Genomic DNA, 23,531 nt, shown 5'->3' on the forward strand with positions numbered 1-23,531 from the left:
TAATGTTGGCAAGTGCGAGGTGGTCCACTTTGGTAGGAATAATGGTAGGAAGGACTAGTACTTACGTGGCGAAAAACTGCAGCAGGCGACGGTGCAGAGGGACCTCGGGGTCCTTGTGCATGAGTCGCAAAACCCAGCCTGCAGGTGCAGCAGGTGGTCAGGAAGGCGAATGGGATGCTGGCCTTCATAGCGAGGGGGATTAAATACAAAAGTAGGGAGGTCTTGCTGCAGCTGTATAGGGCATTGGTGAGGCCGCAGCTGGAGTACTGTGTGCAGTTTTGGTCACCGCACTTACGCAAGGATATTTTGGCCTTGGAGGGAGTGCAGAGGAGGTTTACTAGGCTGATACCGGAGTTGAGGGGGTTGAGCTATGAGGAGAGGCTGAATAAACTAGGCTTGTACTCGTTAGAGTTTAGAAGAATGAGGGGAGATCTCATTGAGACATATAAGATGATGAATGGGATGGATAGGATAGAGATGGAGAGACTCTTCCCGCTCAGAAAGGACAGTAGGACTAGGGGGCACAGCCTCAAGATAAAGGGGGGGCAGTTTAGAACGGAGTTGAGGAGGAACTTCTTCACTCAAAGGGTGGTGAATCTCTGGAATTCTCTGCCCGTTGAAGTGGTGGAGGCTGCCTCGCTAAATATTTTTAAGACGCGGGTTGATGGGTTTTTGATAAGAGAGGGGATTAAGTGTTATGGGGAGAGGGCGGGAAAGTGGAACTGAGCCACGACAGATCAGCCATGATCTTATTGAATGGCGGGGCAGGCTCGAAGGGCTAGATGGCCTACTCCTGCTCCTACTTCTTATGTTCTTATATAACCTTTTCCCATTTTCCCCCATATTCTTTGACTCCTTTAGCCCCAAGAGCTGTATCTAACTCCTTCTTTAAAACATAGGCCTCAACTGTTTTCCGCGGTAATTCCGGAAGTTCACCATTCTCGTCTTCTTATCTCAGTTCTAAATGGTCTACCCCATATTCACAGACTGTCACCCTGGTTCTGGACTTACCCACCATCGGAACATCCTTCTTCCATCTACTCTGTCCAATACTGCCAAAATTTTATAGGCTTCTATGAGATTCCCCCCTCCACATTCTTCTTAATTGCAGCAAATAAAGTCCTAACCAACTCAATCTCTACTCACATGTCAGTTTCACTATCCCAAGAATTAGTTTGGTAAACCCTCGCTGTATTCCCTCTATAGCAAGAACATCCTTATTCAGTATATTGTATGTGAAGCACTTGACATCATAACTCACTGCTGTAATATTCTAAGTACTGTGAAATTAAATCATTTAACAGTAGGGCTCTTGCTTCAACAGCCACCAGTTCACAGAAAAAGAGGCAGGAAAGGTCTGGAAACAAATTCCAAGATCACTTTCATTAACAGCAGACATAAAATAGAGGAACACAGCAACTTTTTTAAGATCTAAAAAATTCCCAAGAACATAAAAACAGGCTGAACAGAAAGGAAACATAAGCATATCTAAACAACCCACATGCCTCATCTTAAATGGGCTCACTGAGCACCACACTGGAACATGAGCACTGAGATGACAAATGACTGTACCTTTGAGCAATGATGAATGTTAAAGACCGCAGGCTTGTATTGCTGCATAGTGTTGGGGGCAGTAGAATTCTATATATGCACACTGAAACGCATAAATGCATTTACATAGATCTATAACTGGCTTCCTAGTGATTCATAAGAAATTATGAAACAACCAATCAAATGGAAGTGCAAGAAGTCAAGTTGCTTTTAAAATAAAAATAATTAAAAAGCAAACGATAAACCAACGGTAGTTATTGCTATAAAGGTATAAAGCAAAGAGGAGGCAAAACCTCTTGGAGATTATCTCATTCTCGTGGATACATGCCCTATCAGTAGTATTAGACCACATTTTTCCATTCAGTGTTCCACTGAATACCTACTGATACTGATTCCAGATGTCTGCTTGCGCCTTTAATGATTTATTATGCTAGCCTGTATTCACAGAGTTACTTGCATATATTTGTGTGTATACACAAACGTCAGTGATTGGTGAATGAGTGACCTGGTTTGATAATATATGTATGTCATGAGGGCATATTTTACAAACAGTAGTGGTTTAAAATGTTCTACATTTTACTACAAGAATAATTATTGAAGGTTACTCATTAGTCACTAAAATGCACAATAGCTGGAGTCAGCATAAAATCACAACTGAATCAATTCAAAAGTAAATCAGTGAAGCATTCAGTGAAATTCAAAATATTTGTTTTGTTTTTGCTTGTGTGGTAAATATGTGCATGCATATATTTTCTTCTTTCCTTACCAGTCTGTAAACGTATAAAGGAAGCAATGAACTACAGTTGAAACCTTAACTCTGAGGTTTACTCATCAGAGTACAAAATTCACATTACAACAGATTATGATGTATTGATATAATTATTACTTTACAATGTTATTAGGAAGAAGATATTTGATCAGAGATACCAAACACTGCAGAGTACTTAAGTTGCTTAGCTGTGGGTACACAGAGGCAATGCTTTACACCAAGGTTCTATTACATCCAGAATGGCAAAAATTGCTTTGTTACTTCTTCCAGTTGAGTCAGAGGACAGCACCCATAAATGCTTGAACAAACATTGTAACTTTACCTTCCAGGGCACAAAAGAACACCCACAAGTTTCAAACAGAAGTGTAAAGCAGCACTATAGTGTGTCTCTAGCTTTCAAGTGGATTAGCACATTTCATCTGTTGTTACTGTATCAGTACAGAGATGGCTAAGAATGTGCCTCACAATGTCCGCAGGCAATAAATTGGCCTTTTAATGAAACAGTGCAACTTTTGTTATTTCTGAATAGGTTGTATTTCTAAATTTATTGCATTCACTACATCAACTCTTTACTGTTATTTAAGTTTGCTGTGGTATAAAAGAGGCTCATTGTAGTTGCTTTGAAATGTATCACAGGGTGAATTTTCTGGACTTGTAAAGTGAAAACAGCTTCTTCAGGGCAGCTACTGGAAGTTTATTTAAAGTATGTTAAACTTTTGAAGAGTACAAGGATGCATCAATAATCCTAGCAATGTTAAATTTTGTTATTTTCTTATAATCAAATCAATATAGTTTATTAAAAGGATTAGTTAGTATTGGAAACTGATTTAAACAAATGGGATCTGCTGACATATTTACAAGGTAACAAAATTGTCTTCTTTGGTGGAGGGGGGGATTCAACTGGACAGGAAGAGAAAAACAGTTTTGCATCATAGCCAAATGGATGATCCCCTGGCGCCATCTTGTTATTTCTAATGCTAGACACTCAACCATGTTATATTGTTGCTGAGTTTCAGTTAATTTCCAGTACTCGATTTCCAGAATCTAAAGCTTAAACATAATTTCAAACACATTGAAGAATTTTGGTAAGATTCCACCCAATGTTCAGGTTCAGATAGAAAATTGGCATGAAGCTCTCCAGCACCACTGACGAGTTTTCTCTCCAGCCTCTGATTTGACTTATTTTTGGCATATGTATTAACACACAGTGAAAAGTATTGTTTCATGCATGCCAAACAGACAAAGCATACCATTCATAGAGAAAGAAACAAGAAGAGTGCAGAATGTAGTGTGAAGTTATAGCTAGGGTGTAGAGAAAGATCAATTTAACGCAAGATAGGTCCATTCTGACGGCAGCAGGGAAGCTGCTGTTCTTGAGTCGTTGGTACGTGACCTCAGGCTTTTGTATCTTTTTCTCGAAAGAAGAAGGTGGAAGAGAGAACGTCCGGGGTGCGTGGTGTCCTTAATTATGCTGGCTGCTTTTCCAAGGCAGCGGGAAGTATAGACAGCCAATGGGTGGGAGGTTGGTTTGCGTGATTGTTTGGGCTACAGTCACAATCTTTTGTAATTCCTTGAGGTCTTGGGCAGATCAGGAGCCATACCATGCGGTAATACAACATACTTTCTATGGTGCATCTGTAAAAGTTGGTGAGAGTCATAGCCAAAATCTTCTGAGAAAATAGAGGCATTGGTAGACTTTCTTAACTATAGCGTCGGCATGGGGGGGGGGGGGGGGGGGGGGCAGTATAGGTTGTTGGTGATCTGGACACCTAAAAACTTGAAGCTTCTGATCCTTTCTAGGACTAAAAGAAATGAGTGGGTGTGGTTTACACTTTCACTCTGATGGGGACTCTCAGGGCCGGCATGACTGGCTGTATAGAGATCAGGGCACCTTGATCTGAAAGAAAAATAACCTCCCCCTTCCCTCGCAGAATTTTCAAGGGTAGCCCACAATCATCAGTGACATCCACCCCCTCCCCCAGTCATCACCAGAATCCACCTCCTCTGCTCCCCATGATCATTACTGGCATCCACGTTTCTCCCCCTACTGCATCACCATCAGCATTTCCATCCATCCCCATCAATGCTCACTCTCCCACCTCCCCTCTCGCCCTAATTACCATAAATAAATGTACACCCCTTTCCCTCACCCATGGGGATCCCACTTGGACCCACCCCAGCACTGCCCCTTTGCTTGCATTTTCATGAAACAAATTTATAAGTTGACTGTTAACTTGTTCAATTTCTAATTGTTCAAACTCCAATTATAATGCTCTATGGCCACTGACTAAATTGTTTGTGAGCAAGCAAAACTTGTTCTCACAAGTTTCTGTGCATTCTTTTGATAGTGGAAGACCAAGGGGGAATTTAATTGTGGTGGTTAAGGTGATTAAAGGATTTGATAAGGCAAATAAAAAGAAACTATTCCCTCTGGTGAGAGATTCAAGAACAAGGGGATATAACCTTCAAATTAGTACTGGTTCATTTATGAATGATAATAGGAAGCAGGTCAACACAAAGGGTAGCTGAAATTGGGGACAATCTGCCCCAAAAACTGTTGAGGCTAGGTCAGTTGAATAGTTCAAAACAGAGATTGATCGGTTTTGTGAGACAAAAGGTGAGTTATTATCACTAGGGGGAAGAGTCTCGAACAAGAGGACATGGATAAAACATTTAGTCATCTAAACAGAATCTATGGCCACTGACTAAATTTTTTGTGAGCAAGCAATTTTATACAAAAATGGTTTTATTAACAACCAAGTTCAAATTAGAAAATTATCCAGTGCTTTCTTTTCTCTCTGCACATTTATATTCTACAACATGGTAAATTATCAGTTGCATTACTTTCAATGCTTTTAGCAATTGAAATTTAATGCCACTTCAATTTATATAAAGAATGGTTTCACAAGCTCAAGTTGACTCATCTTCAATACAAGTTCTCAATAGTTACTTTGGTAATCTACACTCTGTGTAAGTACATGGCCTTCAAACTGAAGTTGATAGGAAGACTGTCAAGTTACAAACTGTTATTTTCAAGTGACTGTGAATCATCATGGTGAGACAACAGACCAACTGTTTGTCACACAGGGGCACACAAGCAAAAAAAGAGCAAGATTATGTATTTCACCCACATAACTGTTCTGTTGTCTCCAGAGACAGTATGGGTTTTTAGAGCTCTTCACTGTTTTATTCACAGCTCTAATGAGGTTTCATTTCGTATTCTGGTTAGATCTCTTGCAAAAAAATAAAGCTTTTGTTTGGAGAAGAATTAAGAGATGATTCACAAACCACAGCAGCTCCAGCTCTACAAATTTGTATAAATCATATTACTTGGAGGAGTGAAAAATAACCTAGACGAAAAACATATCATTGCATAATGCATTCTGGGCCCATGGATTTTATTGTCGTTTAATGACACTGAATTAAAGCCAAACCATTAAAAATCCTTCACGTAAAAATGATTCCATGTTAAAATGGGACAATAGACTCCAAATCTGTGTCTCTACAATGCCATTTTAATAATAAACAATCCCATACCACGGCAACCATTTCTATTAATTTCTTCACAACTTACTTAATTTTCAATTTCATAATGTTGATGAGTTGATATTGGCTATGCTGGCCAATTTAAAATTTACATTGTAAACATGCATTTTCAGTATTTCAAGGTAATTAAATAAAACACTTTTAATTTAATACAGTACTGAAGCCTACAGTTGCCATCAGTACTGAAATTTGCACTACACATTAGTGCCCTTAATAACATCAACTTTAGAGGATTTCTATGACTGTTATTCAAGCTGCAGACCAACCTTCATTGCACTTGGGTTGTTGATGTTATTCCTTAAGGGAAAGATTTTTCATCGAGTTATAAACACACTGAAGGAGGTTACGCTCTGTAGAGCAATCCAATAAAACCCATTCCCCTGCTCTTAACCCTACAAACTTATTTCTCTCAAGTATCCATCTGTTTGCTTTTGGAATTTTCAATGTCCTGGTTTCCACCACCATCAGGATCTTCAGTACCACTCACTGCATAAAAAAGTTCTTCCTCACATTCCCCCAGTATCTCTTGTCCAAAATCATAAATCTGTGTTCACTAGTCCCTGTACAATCAGCTAACAGAAACAGCTTTTTGTCTACCTTATCTAAACCTGAAATAAAATTGTACATCTGTCAAATCTCTCAATTTCCTTTGCTCCAAGGGGAACAAGCCAAGCTTCTCCAACCCAAGGCTTGAAGTGAAATTCCCTCATGCCTAAAACCATTCAGTTAAATCTCTTCTGCACCCTCTCTAGAGTTTCACATCCTTCCTTAAGGATGGTGATCAGAACTGGATGTAGTACTCTAGTTGTGGCCCAACCAGAGCTTTATACAAGTTGAGCATTACTGCACTGCTTTTGTACTCAATACCTCTATTTGTAAAAGCCCAAGATCCCTTGATAGAGTGGTAGGAAGGGTTAATTTACCTTAGCAGAGAGATCAGTGACTAAGGGACATGGAAAGATTATAGGGGAAATGAGGAAGAATCTTTTCACACAGAGAGTAGTAGGGGTCTGGACTCAGTGCCAGAGGGTAGTTGAGGCAGATACCCTGAAATCATTTAAAAGATGTCTGGATATGCTCCTCAATTTCTATAACCTACAGGGGTGCAAACCAAATACTGGAAAGTAGGACTGGGCCAAGGGGTTGTTTTCTGGCTGACATGGACATGGTATGATGGGCAAGTGTCCTTTCTCTCTGTGACTTTATGACAATCCTATATGCTCTGTTAACTGCTCAGTTTGTTCTGCCACTTTGAAAGATCTGTGCACATGGACTCCCCTGGACCCCTCTAAACCTGTGCACTTTTTAAGAATGTGCCATTTAATCTATATTGTCTCTCTCTATTCCTTCTACCTAAGTGTGTCACCTCACACTGCATTAAATTCTGTCTGCTACATGTTTGCTCATTCTGCTAGCCTATAGCACATGGCAGTCATTTGTATCATCTCCACTGTGTGTCACATTTCAAGTTTGGGATCATCAGCAAATTTTGAAATTTTACTTTGTATTCCACTATCCCAGTCATTTATACATCGCACAAAAAGCAGTGATCCTAGCACTGAGCCTTGGGAAACATCATTATCTACTATCTTCCAGTCTGAAAAACAGCCAGAACTCAGTCTTCACAGTGGAAGACACAAATAAAAATTGATGACAGGAAGGCTATGGCAGGTGAGGACCTAGAAACTATTATCACGAAAGAGGTAGTGTTGGGCAAGTTAACAAGGCTGAAGGTAGACAGGTCTCCTGGCCCTGATGAAATGCATCCCGGGGTACTAAAAGTGATGGCGGGGGGAAATAGCAAATGGACTAACGGTAATTCACCAAAATTTGCTGGACTCTGGGATGGTTCCTGCAGATTGGAAAACAGCAAATGTGACAGTACTGTTTAGAAAAGGAGATAGACAAAAGGCAGGTAACTGTAAGCTATTTCTTCCTTGATGATAGATTCAAACATTTTCCCTACTACAGAAGTTAACTTCCTGTCATCAATTTTTATTTGTGTCTTCTACTGTGAAGACTGAGTTCTGGCTGTTTTTCAGACTGGAAGATAGTAGACAATGATGTTTCCCAAGGTTCAGTGCTAGGATCTGGATATAAATTGCCCCATTGGTAATACGCAGCATGGATTCATGAAGGACAGATCATGTTTGACGAATTTGGTGGAATTCTTTGAGGGCATTACACGTGCAATGGACAACGGGGAACCTGTGGATTTGGTTTTACTGAATTTCCGGAAGGCATCTGACAAGGTGCCACATAAGATAATGTGCACGGTGTTACAGGTAATGTATTAGCATGGATAGAGGATTGGTTATTTAAAGAAAGCAAAGAGTGGGGGTAAATGGGTGTTTTTCTGGTCAGCGATCAGTGACTAGTGCCTCAGGGATCAATTGTTTACGATTTACATAGATGATTAGGAGTTGGGGACTAAGTGTAGAGTGTCAAAATTCGCAGATGACATTAAGATGAGTGGCAGAGCAAAGTGTGCAGAGGCCGCTCAAAGTCTGCAAAGAGATATAGATAGTCTAAGTGAGTGGGCGAGAGTCTGGCAGATGGAATACAATGTTGGTAAACGTGAGGTCATCCATTTTGGTAGAAATAACAGCAAAATGGACTATTATTTAAATGATTAAAAAATTGCAGCATGCTGCTGTGCAGGGCGACCTGGGCATCCTTGTGCAAGAATCACAAGGAGTTGGTTTGCAGGTGCAGCAGGTAATTAAGAAGGCAAATGGAATTTTGTCCTTCATTGTTAGAGGGATGGAGTTTAAAAATGAGGAGGTTACATTGCAGCTGTATATGGTGCTGGCAAGGCCACACCTGAAGCACTGTGTATAGTTTTGGCCTCCTTACTTCAGAAAGGATATACCAGCACTGGAGGAGGTGCAGAGGAGATTCACTAGGCTGATTCCAGAGTTGAGAGGGTTGGCTTATGAGTAGAACTGGGACATCATTGGAATTCAGAAGAATGAGGAGAGATTTTATAGAAACATATAAGATTATGAAAGGAATAGATAAGATGGAAGCAGGAAAGTTGTTTCTATTGGCGGGTGAGACTAGAACTTGGCCTCAAAATAAGGGGGAGCAGATTTAGGGCTGAGCTGAGGATGAACTTCTTCACAAAGGATTGTGAATCGGTGGAATTCCCTGCCCGGTGAAGAAGCTGAGGCTACTTCATTGAATGTTTTTAAGGCAAGGATAGTTAAATTTTTGAACAGTAAAGCAATTAAGGGTTGGGATGAGCGGGCAGGTAAGTGAAGCTAAGTCCACAAAAGATCAGCCATGGTGAATGGTGATGCAGGCTTGAGGGGCCAGATGGTCTACTCCTGCTCCTAGTTATTACATTCTTGTGTTCACTATTTTCTGTCCTTAACACAAGTTTTTATCTGAGATGACTCCTATCCTGTGAGCCTCAGTGTCATCGACCGGCATCTTACGTTGCAACTTATCAAATACTTTCTTAAAATTCATATAAGCAACATCCCCTGCATTTCTGTCATGCACCGCATGTTACTTTATTTAAATTTTTCAAAATTGATTTATGAGATGCGGGCATCATGGGTTGGGCCAGCATTTATTCCCCAACCCTAATTTCCCTCAAGAAGATAATGATGAGTTACCTTCTTGAACAATTGCAGTCCATGCCAATTAGATTAAATAAGCATTCTACAAATCTGTGTTTACTCTCTTCAATTAACTCAGACATCTCCAGAGTTCCTGTTGATCTTTATTTCAAAAATCTTACCCACTAATGATCTTAAAATAACTGGGCTGTAGTTAGTCATCTTGTACTCTTTTTTGAATAAAGGTGTCACATTTAGCACTCAGAAATCTTCTGGCAGTTCTCCCGTATCTAGAATGAGAACTAGATTGGAAGACTATAGCAAGCCATTCTGCTATTTCCACTCACACTACCTTTAGCATCGTTGGGTGCAAGCCATCCAGATCAAATTATCTACTCTAACATAACAAACCTTTCCAATGCATCCTTCTTACCAATTTTCACTCCATCCATTACTTCTTCTTTCAATGCTATTCTACCAATATTCTCAATGTCCATTTAGTAAGCACCAATACAAAGTATTCAAACATTGTGCTGTTCTCCTGAACATAGTTCACCCTCTTTGCCCATAATAAGCCCACTCCACCTTTTACTACCTGCTTATCATTTACGCAGTAGAAGATTTTGGATACTCTCGTTGACTGCCATTCTTATCCCATATTTTCTCATCTATTTCCCCCTCAACTATTACATTTGACCTACTTCTCACTTGCATATGTGCGTTCACCCTCTTTTTCATCACTTTCTTGATTTTTGTTGTCAATCTAAGAGCCCAAACTTCAGTTCCCTTAATTTACACCCTTATTGGATTTTATCTAGCCTGTCTTGAAACATTGCTTCCTTAAAGGTCAGCCATTGCTCTTTACAGATTTTCTTGTCAATCTTCAGTCATGTTACCAGGCTCAATTTCTTCACATTCCATGAAGTTAGCCTTCTTTCAATTTAACAGCGACACATTGCATTGTTCCTTGCTCTTCTATTTGGTTAATCTAAACTTTATGATGCAATAATCACTCTTACCCAAGAGTTTGTTGCCTAATCTAGGTTTTAGAAATGTTACTAAATGAACAGTAGATGTTATTAAATGAAATCAGTTCACTGACAAAACCCATCTGGTTCACAGTGCCCCTTAACGGAGGAAACCTGCCTGTTGCTACCCATTATGCTCTTCATGTAACTCAAGGCTCACAGCAATGTGATTGATTTTTAACTGCTCTCCAAAATGGCCAAGCAAGCCACTCAGCTATATTCAAGACAATGCCTCACTACCTTCTTAAGGGCAATTAGGGATAGGCAATAAATGATGGCCTTGTCAGCAACATTCACATCCATAAAGGAATAAGAAGATACATTTCATGCTGTTCTGTGAATGAACATTATGTAGTTAATGAGCACTCTCTGTTCACCACATTTCTTCTTTACATTGCTTCACAAAGCTAGGCAAACAGTCGTTGTTGCCTTCTTAATACATCACCTGATGTTTTAGAATTGCTCAAACTGTCCACTTCTTGGAATGTTGGTTTAAATATATCACAAACAGCGGGTTCTGATACCATTTGAGTATTAATGTCCTTCACCTCCAACTCAAAGTTTACCAATTTTCTCTTCCTCTACTATATCTGCCCTACAAAAACCTCTTTAGACTATGACTCACGACTGTGGTAAGGTTGCCCAGTCAGTATTTAATCTCTGATGCCTCACCCAAGTGACTATTCTTCATGAATCTAGGCAGTGGGTGACAGCAGCTAATGCAATCATGGAAACTATCTTAGCGGAGCTCAAATGTGCTCTGTCTCAAGAAACATTTCTGGTAATAGCGAATGAAAAGTAATTGGAATGCTGATGTAAACTGTACAGCTAACTCAGCAAAGATGAGGGATTGAATACAAGCGCACCCCCTGCCCCCACAACCCCCTGCAAGCTTAATGCGACATGCACTAAATTTATCCAAGCTGGTATCAACAGACGAAATCTGATGTTTTCAATACAAACATTTTATTTTCCCCTACACTATCAACCAACCTATTGTGCCACACTTCATCTCTTCACAAAAGGAGTGAGCATGGGAGGGAGACCTGTTGGAAATCACCTCATCCAAAGTGTTTCTTCCTCTTCCAAAGACGTACTAGCTTGCTACTTGCTTCTAGCACTCAAAGTGCTAATCAGAAAGTCAACAAAAGAGGACCTGTGTCTCCTTATGCTGTTGCTAGTCCTGCAATGTGCAGATAACTTTCTATCACCAATGAAGTGAGAGAAAGACTCAAGATGATAATCTCCAATTATTATTCTTTCCCACGTTACTATTTTTCTGATTCCCTCTTGCAGATGAATGTTTTCGATCAAGCTGTCACTGAAAAATAGAAGGCAATCTCACACATCAGGGATCACCAAACAATATACTAAGATAAGACCTCTTTCTGTACTGTAGAAATTCTAAGTTCACTTTATTCAAATATAAATCTCAGCTTTAAAGATTAAAAGTAAAAGCAACAAAGAGTATTTTCAATTAAATCAAAAGACAAATTAGTTTCACAGGTATTGTAATTAACCACAATTTTTATTTTTATTATACATCAGTTTTAGAAAACTTTCCAAAACATCCTTCAACTATCCTTTCAAACCATAACAATGATTGTTGGTGACTTGAGACTTAATTAATAGCACACTGCATGTTCATCCTGAACATAATCTTTGGTAAACAAACATTGAATGCCTTTTAGAAACGCTTCTCAGCCCCTAAATTGCTGGCTGGTTAACCAACCAACTTATTAGTGCTGTTTATTTCAAATTAGGACTTGTCCTAACGGAACTCTGTATAAACAAGCAGGACCCATTTAGCATTGTTTTTTTAAAGTAACTGAAAAACAATCATCTACTAGGGAGTAGTTATATCTCAAAACAACAGTCAGAGGGAATAGAATTAAGGCGTAAAATCAATTCCAAATTCCACTGCAGTTTGCCCTGAAGAGATTTGTCTGGTGATGTCATGTTGAGCATCTCTCTTTTAGTATCTCATCACAAACGACTGAATGCTGACTATTCACACTGCCTATTTACCAGCCACACTAAACTGCATGTAACTAACTTTTTACTTCAGAATATCAGTTTGATTATTAATTCTTGCTTGACCAGTGGCATACTGACTTCTCCTTCTTGTTGAGATCAAGTGGACTAGGGACAAATAGCTCCAAGTGGCATAAGTTATGTAAAGTATGGAATATATGTTAATAAATTATTTTTCAATTCACACTTGGAACTACTACTTGCACTGGGAAACTGGTCTATCGGGATTCTGTTTGAAAACTACTAAAAATTTAAAAGAACAGAATTTCCTTTTGCCAAATAATGCACCTGCATAATTGGAACAGCAACGCATATAGTAATGGCAAGGAATCAAGTATTCCTATGAGTAAAATTATGCTTGCAGTTAACTGATGAGAAAGCATCTCCCTTGCGTAGTGAAGGGAAATTCGCTGCATGATTCTGTTCAGCAATTCCCATGCTTCTAGATGAGGAGTCAAATGTAAACTGAAGAAGAAGAATGTGCAGGGTTTCAGGGAGAAACAGGGGAATGGTACGAGGTGAATCACTCATTCCGGAAAGCAAGTGCAGACACAATGAGCCACATGGTCTCCCTCTGCACTTTAACAATTCTGACATTGATGTAAGATGCCTTTCGAGCATCATCTCAATACTCAGTTAGTATTTCTGAAAAACAGTAGATGGAAGTTTCATCAAGAAATGTTCAACTGAAAGTTGTAATTTTTTTTAACTCATCAGTCTTTGCAGCAATGGCTGTAATTTAAAATGAACTTCACAAAGCTGGCACTGAAGCAAAATATTGTAGGTGCTGAAAATCTGAAATAAAAATAGAAAATGCTGGAAACACTCTGCAGATCTGGCAGTATCCACGAATAGACGGAGTTAATGTTTCAGATCAGTAATCTTCCAGCATTTTGTTTTTTTATTATAATATAAAGCTGGTCCTGTTCTATTTCTCTGGCCTTCAGTAAATTTGCATTAATGTAATATTTTAGAGGAAAAATAACTATGATCAGTTGCAGAAACAAATTGAAGTACTGCAGATCAAAATACGAGGACAGTCAGTCACAAGATCTCCTATACTTGTTTTCTATGCTGAAATGGAAAGAGATAATTATATTGTTATTGCTATAATTTAATTGTTAAACTGCCTGATTAATAGCAAATAAAATAGCCACACATGTTATGACTGCCCATGGTGCTATGTGAGTCAGAAATTGACTAGGTGTCATATTTAATCCTGTTTTATGGCATAAATGATTTCAAATTCCTGAATGCATGCTTTTATACATAGAAACTCAGATGTCAGAGGGACTTTTTTTGTACGCAGAGGGTGGTGGGGGCCTGGAATGCACTGCCAAGTAGGGTGGTGGAGGCAGACACCTGGCATCGTTTAAGACTTACCTGGATAGTCACATGAGCAGACTGGGAATGGAGGGATACAAACGAATGGTCTAGTTGGACCAATGAGCGGCACAGGCTTGGAGGGCCGAAGGGCCTGTTTCCTGTGCTGTACTGTTCTTTGTTCTTTGAAAAAAAGGCATGTACCAACTGTACCTCAACAGCCAAAGGCTACAAATTTCAAACGTCACATAAATCAACCTTTTTTCAGTAACATTACTACAAATAATGTGGTTGCTTGTGGACATTTGTGAAGAGCTCAAACCTGCGTACTTAAAACTTATATACAAGTATATAACCTCCTAGGTATTTCAATAACAAAGTTTCATCTGGTTATGGAGAATGGTTTGAATTTATTCTACTTACCACAAGCTAAAACTAACAGTTACTGAATATTAATTACTGTGCTATAACAAGATTCTTAAACCAATAAAAGTATTACATTAAATGATAAAAAGAAAACCATCAGTTCATCGTAGAACTCCTGCAGTGTAGAAGAGGCCGTTCAGTATCTGACAGAGCATCTTATCCAGGCCTTCTGTCCCATCCTTTCCTGTAACCCCACACACTGAACCCAGGTCCCCAGAGTGGTGAGGCAGCAGTGCTAACCACTATGCCACCATGCTGCCAGAAATGAAATGAAATTAGCAATGAGCCTTCAAATATGAACGTACAAATTAGGAGCATTAGTAAGCCACTCGGCACTTCGTTCCTGCTGCACTATTAAATAAGATCAAGGCTGATGTGATTTTAACCTCGGTGGCACAGTTGTTAGTACTGCTGCCTCACAGTGCCAGAGATTCAGGTTTGATTCCAGCCTTGGGTTGCTGTCTGTGTGAGTTTCCTCCGGGTGCTCCAGTTTCCTCCCACAGTCCAAAGATATGGAGGTTAGGTGGATTGACCATGGTAAATGCACATGGTTACAGGGATAGGGGGGAGTGAAGAGGCTGGGTGGGATGCTCTCTCGAAGAGTTATGCAGACTCAACGGGCCAAATGGCCTCCCTCTGCACTGTAGGGATTCTGTGGTTCTATGGTAACATGACCTACTCCTGATAACCTTTCACTCCCCTCCCATTAAAAAAAATCTATCTACCTCTGCCTTAAAAGATATTCACAACACCAGATTAAAATCCAACAAGTTTATTTGGAATCACGAGCTTTCAGAGCGTTGCTCATAATTCCAAATAAACCTGTTGGACTTTAACCTGATGTTGAGACTTTTTACTGTGCTCACCCGAGTCCAACGCTAACATCTCCACATTAAAGGTATTCAAGGATTCTGCCTCAACAACCATTTCAGAAAGAGAATTCTAAAGTTCCTCTTCAGTACTTCGATCTTGTCCTCAATCTGTCTTTCTTTAGCACCTTTCCATTAATACACAGGAGATGCAACATTTACTCTTCTACTTCCACGCTGTTCAAGGCCTCAAACACATTTTCCAGCAAAAACAGCAATATACTTGCTCACAATGCGATTTTCTCTGCATTGAGGTGATCAAACACAGATTGAGTGACTGCTTTCAGCCCACAAGCCTGATCATGAGATTCCAGTCAGTCATCACTTTAACTCTCCACTTAGTTCCCTCTCTGGCCTTAATCTGCTGCACTGTTTCAACTAAGCACAAGGAAGTGTACCTTAAATTTTTTTTAAAAATTTGCAGTGTGCTGAACTTGCAAATGACTTCAAAAATTTCAGACCACAACCTCTGCCCTCAGTACCTTCATTATTTCTTTGCTGCTTCTGGTTTCACTCTTGTTTATTTCTTTTCTGTGCTTCCAAGCAGCAGTTACTTAATCTTTCCTGTCCTTCATTCTATCACTGACCTTTCCCTTTTGTTCTTCTCACCCTTCCTCCATCCTTTCACTTGCTCAAAGCTGATCACACTTCTCACCTTTGCCACGACCATAGCAACTTCTTGCCTTTATCATTCCTCCTCTCTACCCAAACCACTTTTATATCCTGGTGTCCTGAACCAGATCATCCCTCTCTACTGTGTGAAAATCTTTAACTAACAAAGCCACCTCTCAATGTATTCTAAATTTCCTATTCTTCCTAAAAGTCACGTACACTTCAATACTTACGTTCAAATCTATGCCAACCTGCAGCCATGGCTCAGTAACGGTTATTAGATCACACTTACATATCTCTATTTGCAATTTCAGTTCATTTGTTTTGAATGCTACATGAATTCAGATAGAAAGTTTTAAGTTTTGTCCTTTTATTACTTTTGTAACATCTAACCTTATATATTGAATTAATCTTAAAATCAGGTCAGGCATTTTATTGCAACAATATTTTTATTCCGTTATCTTAAACCATCAACTTGCAAAGTTCTTCATGCAGATTATGATCTAACAACATTTTACAACTCTTGAAGAAACAAGTTGTTTATATCCTGAACAGATAGTATATGTTTTAGTTAACTGAGCCCTCTTTTGGCCTTTTTTGTGGTCAATGCTGGGGTACTGCTCTGTATCAGATTCATAGTGTCCTGGCTATCTACCTTAATTCCACATACAGATATCTTCCTTTTTTAAATTTTGAACATGTTATATCTCTACTACCTTTCTCAACTCATTTATTGTCTAGCAGTCCTCCAGAGCTTTCCCTCACTGAAATCACCTTCCTCCCTTCCCTTCAGCAGCAAAAAACTTGCTTGCAATTTCATCCTGAATTTAGTTCATCATTCACCTTGTTTCCCTCAACTTCACCATCAGTTAACTTCATCATCATCTTCAAGACATGACAACTCATCAACCTCATCATAACACAAGAATCGCATTTCCAAATGTTTTGACTATCTTGGCTAGGAGTAATTAATTACCAGTAATTAATATTTGTTAGCTCATGAGATTAAATCCACAGAGCATTTTAGAACCGTAACTTAGATTGCATTCAAGTCTCTGTCTAGAATGGTATTTCTTAATCAATACAATCGGTTTCAGACAATGGAGGTTTGATAACACATTCCAGTAACTATTCATATGCATTATGTTGGAAGAGCTTCATTCATTTGCTCGCAGAAAATGAAAGAGATAGGGATCTATTACTAGGACCACACTTAGGATGGCAGTAGCAAATTTAATTGGCAGTTTAATAGTCTTTGAAAAAGGATCGGGGTCAACTATGTCGCTTCTTTTTAGTTGGAGGGCAAACAAGACTACAGAAATCTGAAACAATGGGAGAGAACCCTTTCATTAATCTTAGCACCAACTGCAAGCTCAAAATGAATTTAACCCTCTAATTAAGACTGTATGGGATTTGTTATTTTTATATTACAAATCAACAAAAAAAATCTGAACATTCTGCTTGTCCAAATATCATTTGGAAATATGTTAGCTTATAAGTGATCTTGGTTTATTTATCAGTCAGCCCTCAAAGTGAGAGAGTTGAGCAGTATTTAGTTCATCCAACAAGGCATTTTCTTGCTGGAGATGCTAGCGTTGGACTGGGGTAGGCACAGTAAGACGGTTCACACAATACCATGTTAAAGTCCAACAGGTTTATTTGGAATCACAAGCTTTTGGAGCACTGCTCCTGATGAAGGAGCTGCACTCCAAAAGCTCATGATTCAAAGTAAACCTGTTGAACTTAAACCTGGTGTTCAGAGAGTTTACGCTGTCATATGACAGGATACCAAGCAATCAATGTAAAATGGTCACAAGTGATGTAGGATTTGCTTATAGGAGAGAAAAGTGATACAGTACGAGAGAAGGTGTTATGAAAAGTCAACATTTGTAACAACTATTTATGGTAATGTCCAAGATTTCAATTACCAACAGTGTCCTTTCTCACTTCCTTCCTTTCATTCCCTTTCCAGTTGCACTTTCCACTCCTAGAAACAAATATAGCCTCAAACACACAACCTTTCCCTTTACTGCTCCCTGCAATTAAAGTGATGCCCAACATTAGCAATTCACCTCCATATTTAAACCTAATCTCTGACAGTCTTTCACACCAATGCTACTCCATTATGTCAATTATCTCTGTGGCCTCACATTCATGGGTCAATCCTGACTGCTTTTAAATTAGCTTGGATGTTCATTGCTAGATTTTTGACAATTCTCTTATTAGAAGAAATTCATATTGCTACATTCAACTTCCATAACAGTACACATTTCCATTTCCTCCTTAACTCTTCGGACTGCTTTTCTTAGCAACTTTTACTTAGATGTTGCCTTTCATGTAGCAAAGCATCCAAGATGATTTATAGGACAACAGATTAATACTGTGCAGGAAGTGAAAGAAAAGCTACAGGAGACATGCAGAAGCACAACTGGTGATTTTTTTGAGAAAAAGAAAAACACCAGATAAAAGCAACGCCTTTTCTTTCTTATTCTTGCTCAACAGTTTAGTCTGTTTCTTTTATTAGTCATATGAGAGAATTATAATAATGCCTCCATGGGAGTGGATCTGTTTAATAAGATGTCCCAGAATGCACTGCATTGTAAAGTTGCATGATTAATCAACTGTGTGTTTAATTACAATTATCACATTTCTGGATAATTTACAATATGGACATTGCAAATTACTTAAATGTGTGAAAAGCAAATTTACAGCTATAAAATTTTTTAAAAACTCCTTAAATTCCAATTCTAAACAACCCCAATTTCCACGTCTTTTGCAAAGTGTACCGTCGTCATAAGCATCAAATCTGCTTTTAGATTTTTCATCTATTGCTAATAATCCATGTTATTTTTCTCAACATGTGCAACAAAGAACTTCCACTTATGTAGCATCATATGATATTGATATCTCATTTCTAAAGTGGAATTCTCAGAAAAATAAGAGTACAAAGCCATTGAGGAAGAGATTTGGAGAGATGACAAAAAGTTTGGTCATAAAGATGGGTTTGAAGGAGGGTCTTAAGGTGAAGGTTTAGGGAGGAAACTCCAGATAACCAGCTGAGCATCACATTGATGAGAAAATGTATTGAAAAGCTTCACTTAAATTGTCTATTTGGTGCATACTGTTCTACTATCCAACTGGATTGGTTCTGTTATCTCTAGCACTACCTTCCAGCCGATTAGATTGAATTTGACAGCTTCTTAGCATGCTGTCCAATTATCTGATCAGCCAAGTGTGATAATTTGCATGGGGGGGGGGGGGGGCACTTTCCATATCAAGTAAGTGAAAGTGGACACATGGATTAAAACGCTGTCATCTTAAAACATAAAGCTGTCATGCACGGCTATTACAAATAGTTTGACTTCAGTATAAATGAAAATAAAAATTAAAAGTGGTGGAGGAAAAAGCAAGGGGGAAGAAACAGAATATTCCTTCATATAGGACTTCCTAACTTATTCTAAAATAGAATACTGAACAATGTTTTTTTCAGGAAACATTTAACCTCTGCTCTGTTGCACAATCCAAGATGATTGCTGGTCATAACGCTGAACAATAAAAATACGAAAAGCAATACTGCTTTTTCAATAACCTGGCTGTTCATTTATTTGTGACCATGATTCCAAAAATTCAAACTATGCTTCCAACTATTTAAATTTCAACCTAGTGATTAAGGTCCACTGGAGAGACAGAATGGAAAAAAGTTTTACATTTTTGTGGCAAAGTTTCACCATGTAAATACTTGCATAAAATTTCTTTGAGCATATTCATTCCATCCCATTAACAGCCATCCACAAACACTATGCCAAAACTAATTAGAAATGTAATTAGAGAAATTCCTGCATGTGCAAAGCAGCCAAATTTGGAGGCCTTTTTTACGGAGCACTGACCATCTTCCACTGAACAGCCAATCCATTTGCAAACTATGCTGCCACAAATATGTACTATTATGGCTGCAGTTAACCTAATGCTTCTAATGCATTTAAAAAGGTATCTTTTATTTTAAAGACACATGATTGGTTCAAAATTTTCAGTTTACCTTCCATTTGTGCGTTGTTACTAAATTAGCGTTTTAGGTAAACATTCTTTTATAATGTCATAAAATGTTAAAAATGTTTTAATACAATGACTTATAAGTTGCTGTCTAAATAAGAGGGAGACTAATGGCACTTATTGTTATTCATAAGCACATGCTACAGCAACACAGGGCAAGAACAGATGCAAAAATCCAGAAGTTGCAGTCCAACATGTGCCACCCTACACAAATGGCAACTTGCTGATTGTCTCACAATTGAAATGTATTGAATAACATGAAAATTGGTATTTAATTATGGGTGTGTGGACTCCAGAGGTCATTATCCATTCCATAGGAGTAATGATAGTAAAGTCATTAAATGGACAGCAATTTCTGGAATCCACAATTGCATAGCAAAATGCAAATATCCTGAAGTTGCTGCCAACGATTCTACACTGGCTCACTGGGTGAGCTATTGAAGTTCCCCAAGAAAGCAATCACTCCACTGATGAAAATTTGTTCTTTTGTGCTATTAGTCCCTCTATTAAAATTCTTGAGCAAATAACACCTTGTTGACTGAAATTAAAAAGATCAGCAAAAAAAGCAACAAGAGGATGCGGCAGATAGAGACAGAAAGATGAAGGGGGTGGCTGGCAGGGGGGAGCAAGGGAGCAAAGGGCAGTGGGAGGAACAACAGAAAACTACCTACTTCAGTATAATCATAGTTGTCCAATATAGGCCCATTGAGTCTGCGCCACCAAATCTACACTGAACCTTCACTAATCCCACTTCCCAGCACTTGGCCCACGGACTTGAATGTTATGACATTCCAAGTCCTCATCCACCACTTTTTTAAAATTATGAGGTTTCCTGCCTCGGCCATCCTCCAGGCAGCGCATTCCAGACTCCCACCTTCTAGGTAAAAAGACTTTTTCTCAAATCTCTCTAAACCTCCTGTCTCCTCGTTACTGACTCTTCAACTAAGAGGAACAGCTGCTTCCTAATCATCCTATCCAAATCCCTCAATCAGGTCCATCCTCAGCCTCCTTCTGCTCTGAATAAAACAATCAAGTCTATCCAGCCTCTCTCCATAGCTCAAGTGCTCCATACCAGGCATCATTCCAGTGAATTTCCTCTGCAACCTCTCCAGTGCAATCACATCCTTCCTATGAGGTAACCAGAATGGCACACAGCACTCGAGCTGTGGTCTAATCGAAGTTATAAGTATAATCTATGCCATGACTGATAAAGGCAAGTGTCCATAATGTCTTTTGAAACTACACCACTAACTTGGCCTGCCATCTTCAGGAATCTGTGGACAAGCACCTCAAGATCACACTGTTCCTCTGAGTTTCCTAGTGTCCTGTCGTGTTACTCCTTTCAAAGTGCATCACCTTGTACTTTTCAGTGTTAAATTCCATCTGCCACTGATCTGCTCATCTGACCAACTTGTCTGTATCATCCTGCAACGTAAGACCTTCTTCCTCATCATTAACCACCCTGTCAATCTTCTTAACATTCGCAAACTGATCATCCCCCTGCCACATTCACATCTACATCCTTTTTTTATATATAGATATATATCTCAAAAATATATATAAATGATGTAGATGTGAATGTGGGGGGGAACCCAGCACTTATTCTTATGTACACTTAATTTCAGGAAAAACACAGAACATTAGAGACCACCTCCTACCACTGCTCCAGTAAACATTTATAATATTTTTATAATTTGTTTTTCCTTCTAGAAGAGGGATTCAGTTTACAGTCATGGGCTACCTGAAGTTACCAAGCCTTGCTAATCCAGTCTCTGACATCCAAAGAATTCAGTGCTACTTGCACTTGCATTTTTTAATCACTGGTTGGCCCTGAATGATGCTTGAGGCGTGGTTCTAAAAAAGCTGTCCTTAAAAGCATTGTTGCCTCATTGGCAGCATGATGTTACAGTGGTTAGCGCTGCTACCTCAGGGTCAGGGAACTGGCTTAGGTCACTGTTTGTATGGAGTTTGAACATTCTCCCTATGTGTGTGGCTTTCCTCCACATGCTCCGATTTCCTCCCACAGTCCAAAAGACGTGCAGGTTAGGCAAATTGCTAAATTCTCTCTCGGTGTATCCGAACAGGTGTTGGAGTGTGGCGACTAGGGTATTTTCATAGTAACTTGTGACTAATAAATAAACTTTACTTTCCTTTGATGAATACAGTCTAAAACAATACAGCAAGATCAATTAATATCTGCAAATTAATATAAATGAAAGCAATTTCATATGCTGCTTACATGATTCAATTGGACAAAACTTATAACGACTAAAAATCAGTAAACTTTGGAAACCCCTGTTCTAAGCCATTAAGAGAAACTTAAGTTTATGTTCAAATATAAGTAAACAGACAAGTTTATTACAAATAAATTTTCAGTCAGAATTATAAAAAGGTTAATCATCTTCCCAGGCTTCGGCTAGCATTACCCTCTATCCTGAAGATATGAAATCATAGAATCATAAAATAGTTACAGCAGAGTAGAAGACATTTGACCTGTTGTGTCTGTGTCAGCTTTCTGTAAAAACTCAATAACTCCTACTTCCTCACCCCTTCCTCTTAGCCCAGTAAATTTTGTCTCTAAGTGCTTCTCCAATTTCCTTTTGAAAGCCACTACCAAAGCTACTGTTCACATTCTCTGGTGCATTCCAGATCCTAACCAGTTGCTGTGTAAAGTTTCTCCTCACACATTTTTGCCAATCACCTTAAGTCAGTGTCATCCAGTTCTCAACCCTTCCACCAATTAAAAGTTTCTCTTCATCAACTTTGTTTAGAATCCCTCATGATTTTAAACACCTCTAATCAAATCTCCTCTTAAATCTTCTCTTCCTTAAGGTGAACAACGCCAATTTCTCAATCTATGTAACTGAAGTCCCTCATCCCTGGAATGAAAGCCCAACATCCTGTACGCTTTTAACCATATTCTCAACCTGCCCTGCCACTTTCAATGATTTATGCACATATATCCCCAGCTATTTCTGTTCCTGAATTTCTTATAGAATTGTACCCTTTAAGTTTATATTGCCTTTCCTCATTCATCCTACCAAAATATATCACTTCACACTTTGCTGCATTCTATTTTTCTGCCGGGGGTCTAGCTATTCCATCAGCCTATCATTAATTTCAAGTTTTGTCACGTGTGAATTCAGAAACTGAGCCCTGTACTCCCGAGAGTAGGTCACGAATATGTATCAAGAAAGATAGTGCTCTGGTACAGATCTCTGACGAGTCCCACTATAGTCCTAGTGTCAGAAAAGCAATTGCTCACTATTACTGTTTCCTGCAACCCAGCTAACTTCATATCCATGCTGCCAATGTGCCTTTTGTGTCTTGGGCTTCAATTCTGCTGGCAAGCCTATTATGTGATGCTTCATCAATCACCTTTTTCAAGTCAATGTACACCAACTGGTTTTTATTCTCTTTGGTACCTCAACAAATAACTCAAACTAGCTAAACACAATTTTCCCTCATCAAATCTGTGCAGGTCTTCCTTAATCAACCCACATTTGCCCAAGCAATTTAATTTTCTCTCATTTTTAAAATCTTTCCCACCATCTAGGTTAAACTGATAGGTTTGTACATTGCTCAGGGTATCTTTACTCCTTTTTTTTTAAATAAGGATATAACATTTGCAATTTTCCAGTCCTCTGGTATCACCCCTTGTCCAAGGAGAATTGGAAGATTATGGCTGGTGCACCTGCAATTTCCACCCTTATTTTCTCCAAATTCTCAGGCGCATCCCCCCAATTCTAGTGACTAA

General features: G+C 38.9%; 1 protein-coding gene across 2 annotated transcripts in view; it reads right to left on the minus strand.

Annotated features, from left to right (window-relative positions):
- supt3h (SPT3 homolog, SAGA and STAGA complex component) overlaps window positions 1–23,531 on the minus strand; it is a 430,545-nt gene that overhangs the window by 382,510 nt on the left and 24,504 nt on the right. The window lies entirely within an intron of this gene.

The sequence above is a fragment of the Carcharhinus amblyrhynchos genome, chromosome 7 (assembly GCF_965287045.1).
Source record: "Carcharhinus amblyrhynchos chromosome 7, sCarAmb.v2.hapA, whole genome shotgun sequence".
NCBI lineage: Eukaryota > Metazoa > Chordata > Chondrichthyes > Carcharhiniformes > Carcharhinidae > Carcharhinus > Carcharhinus amblyrhynchos.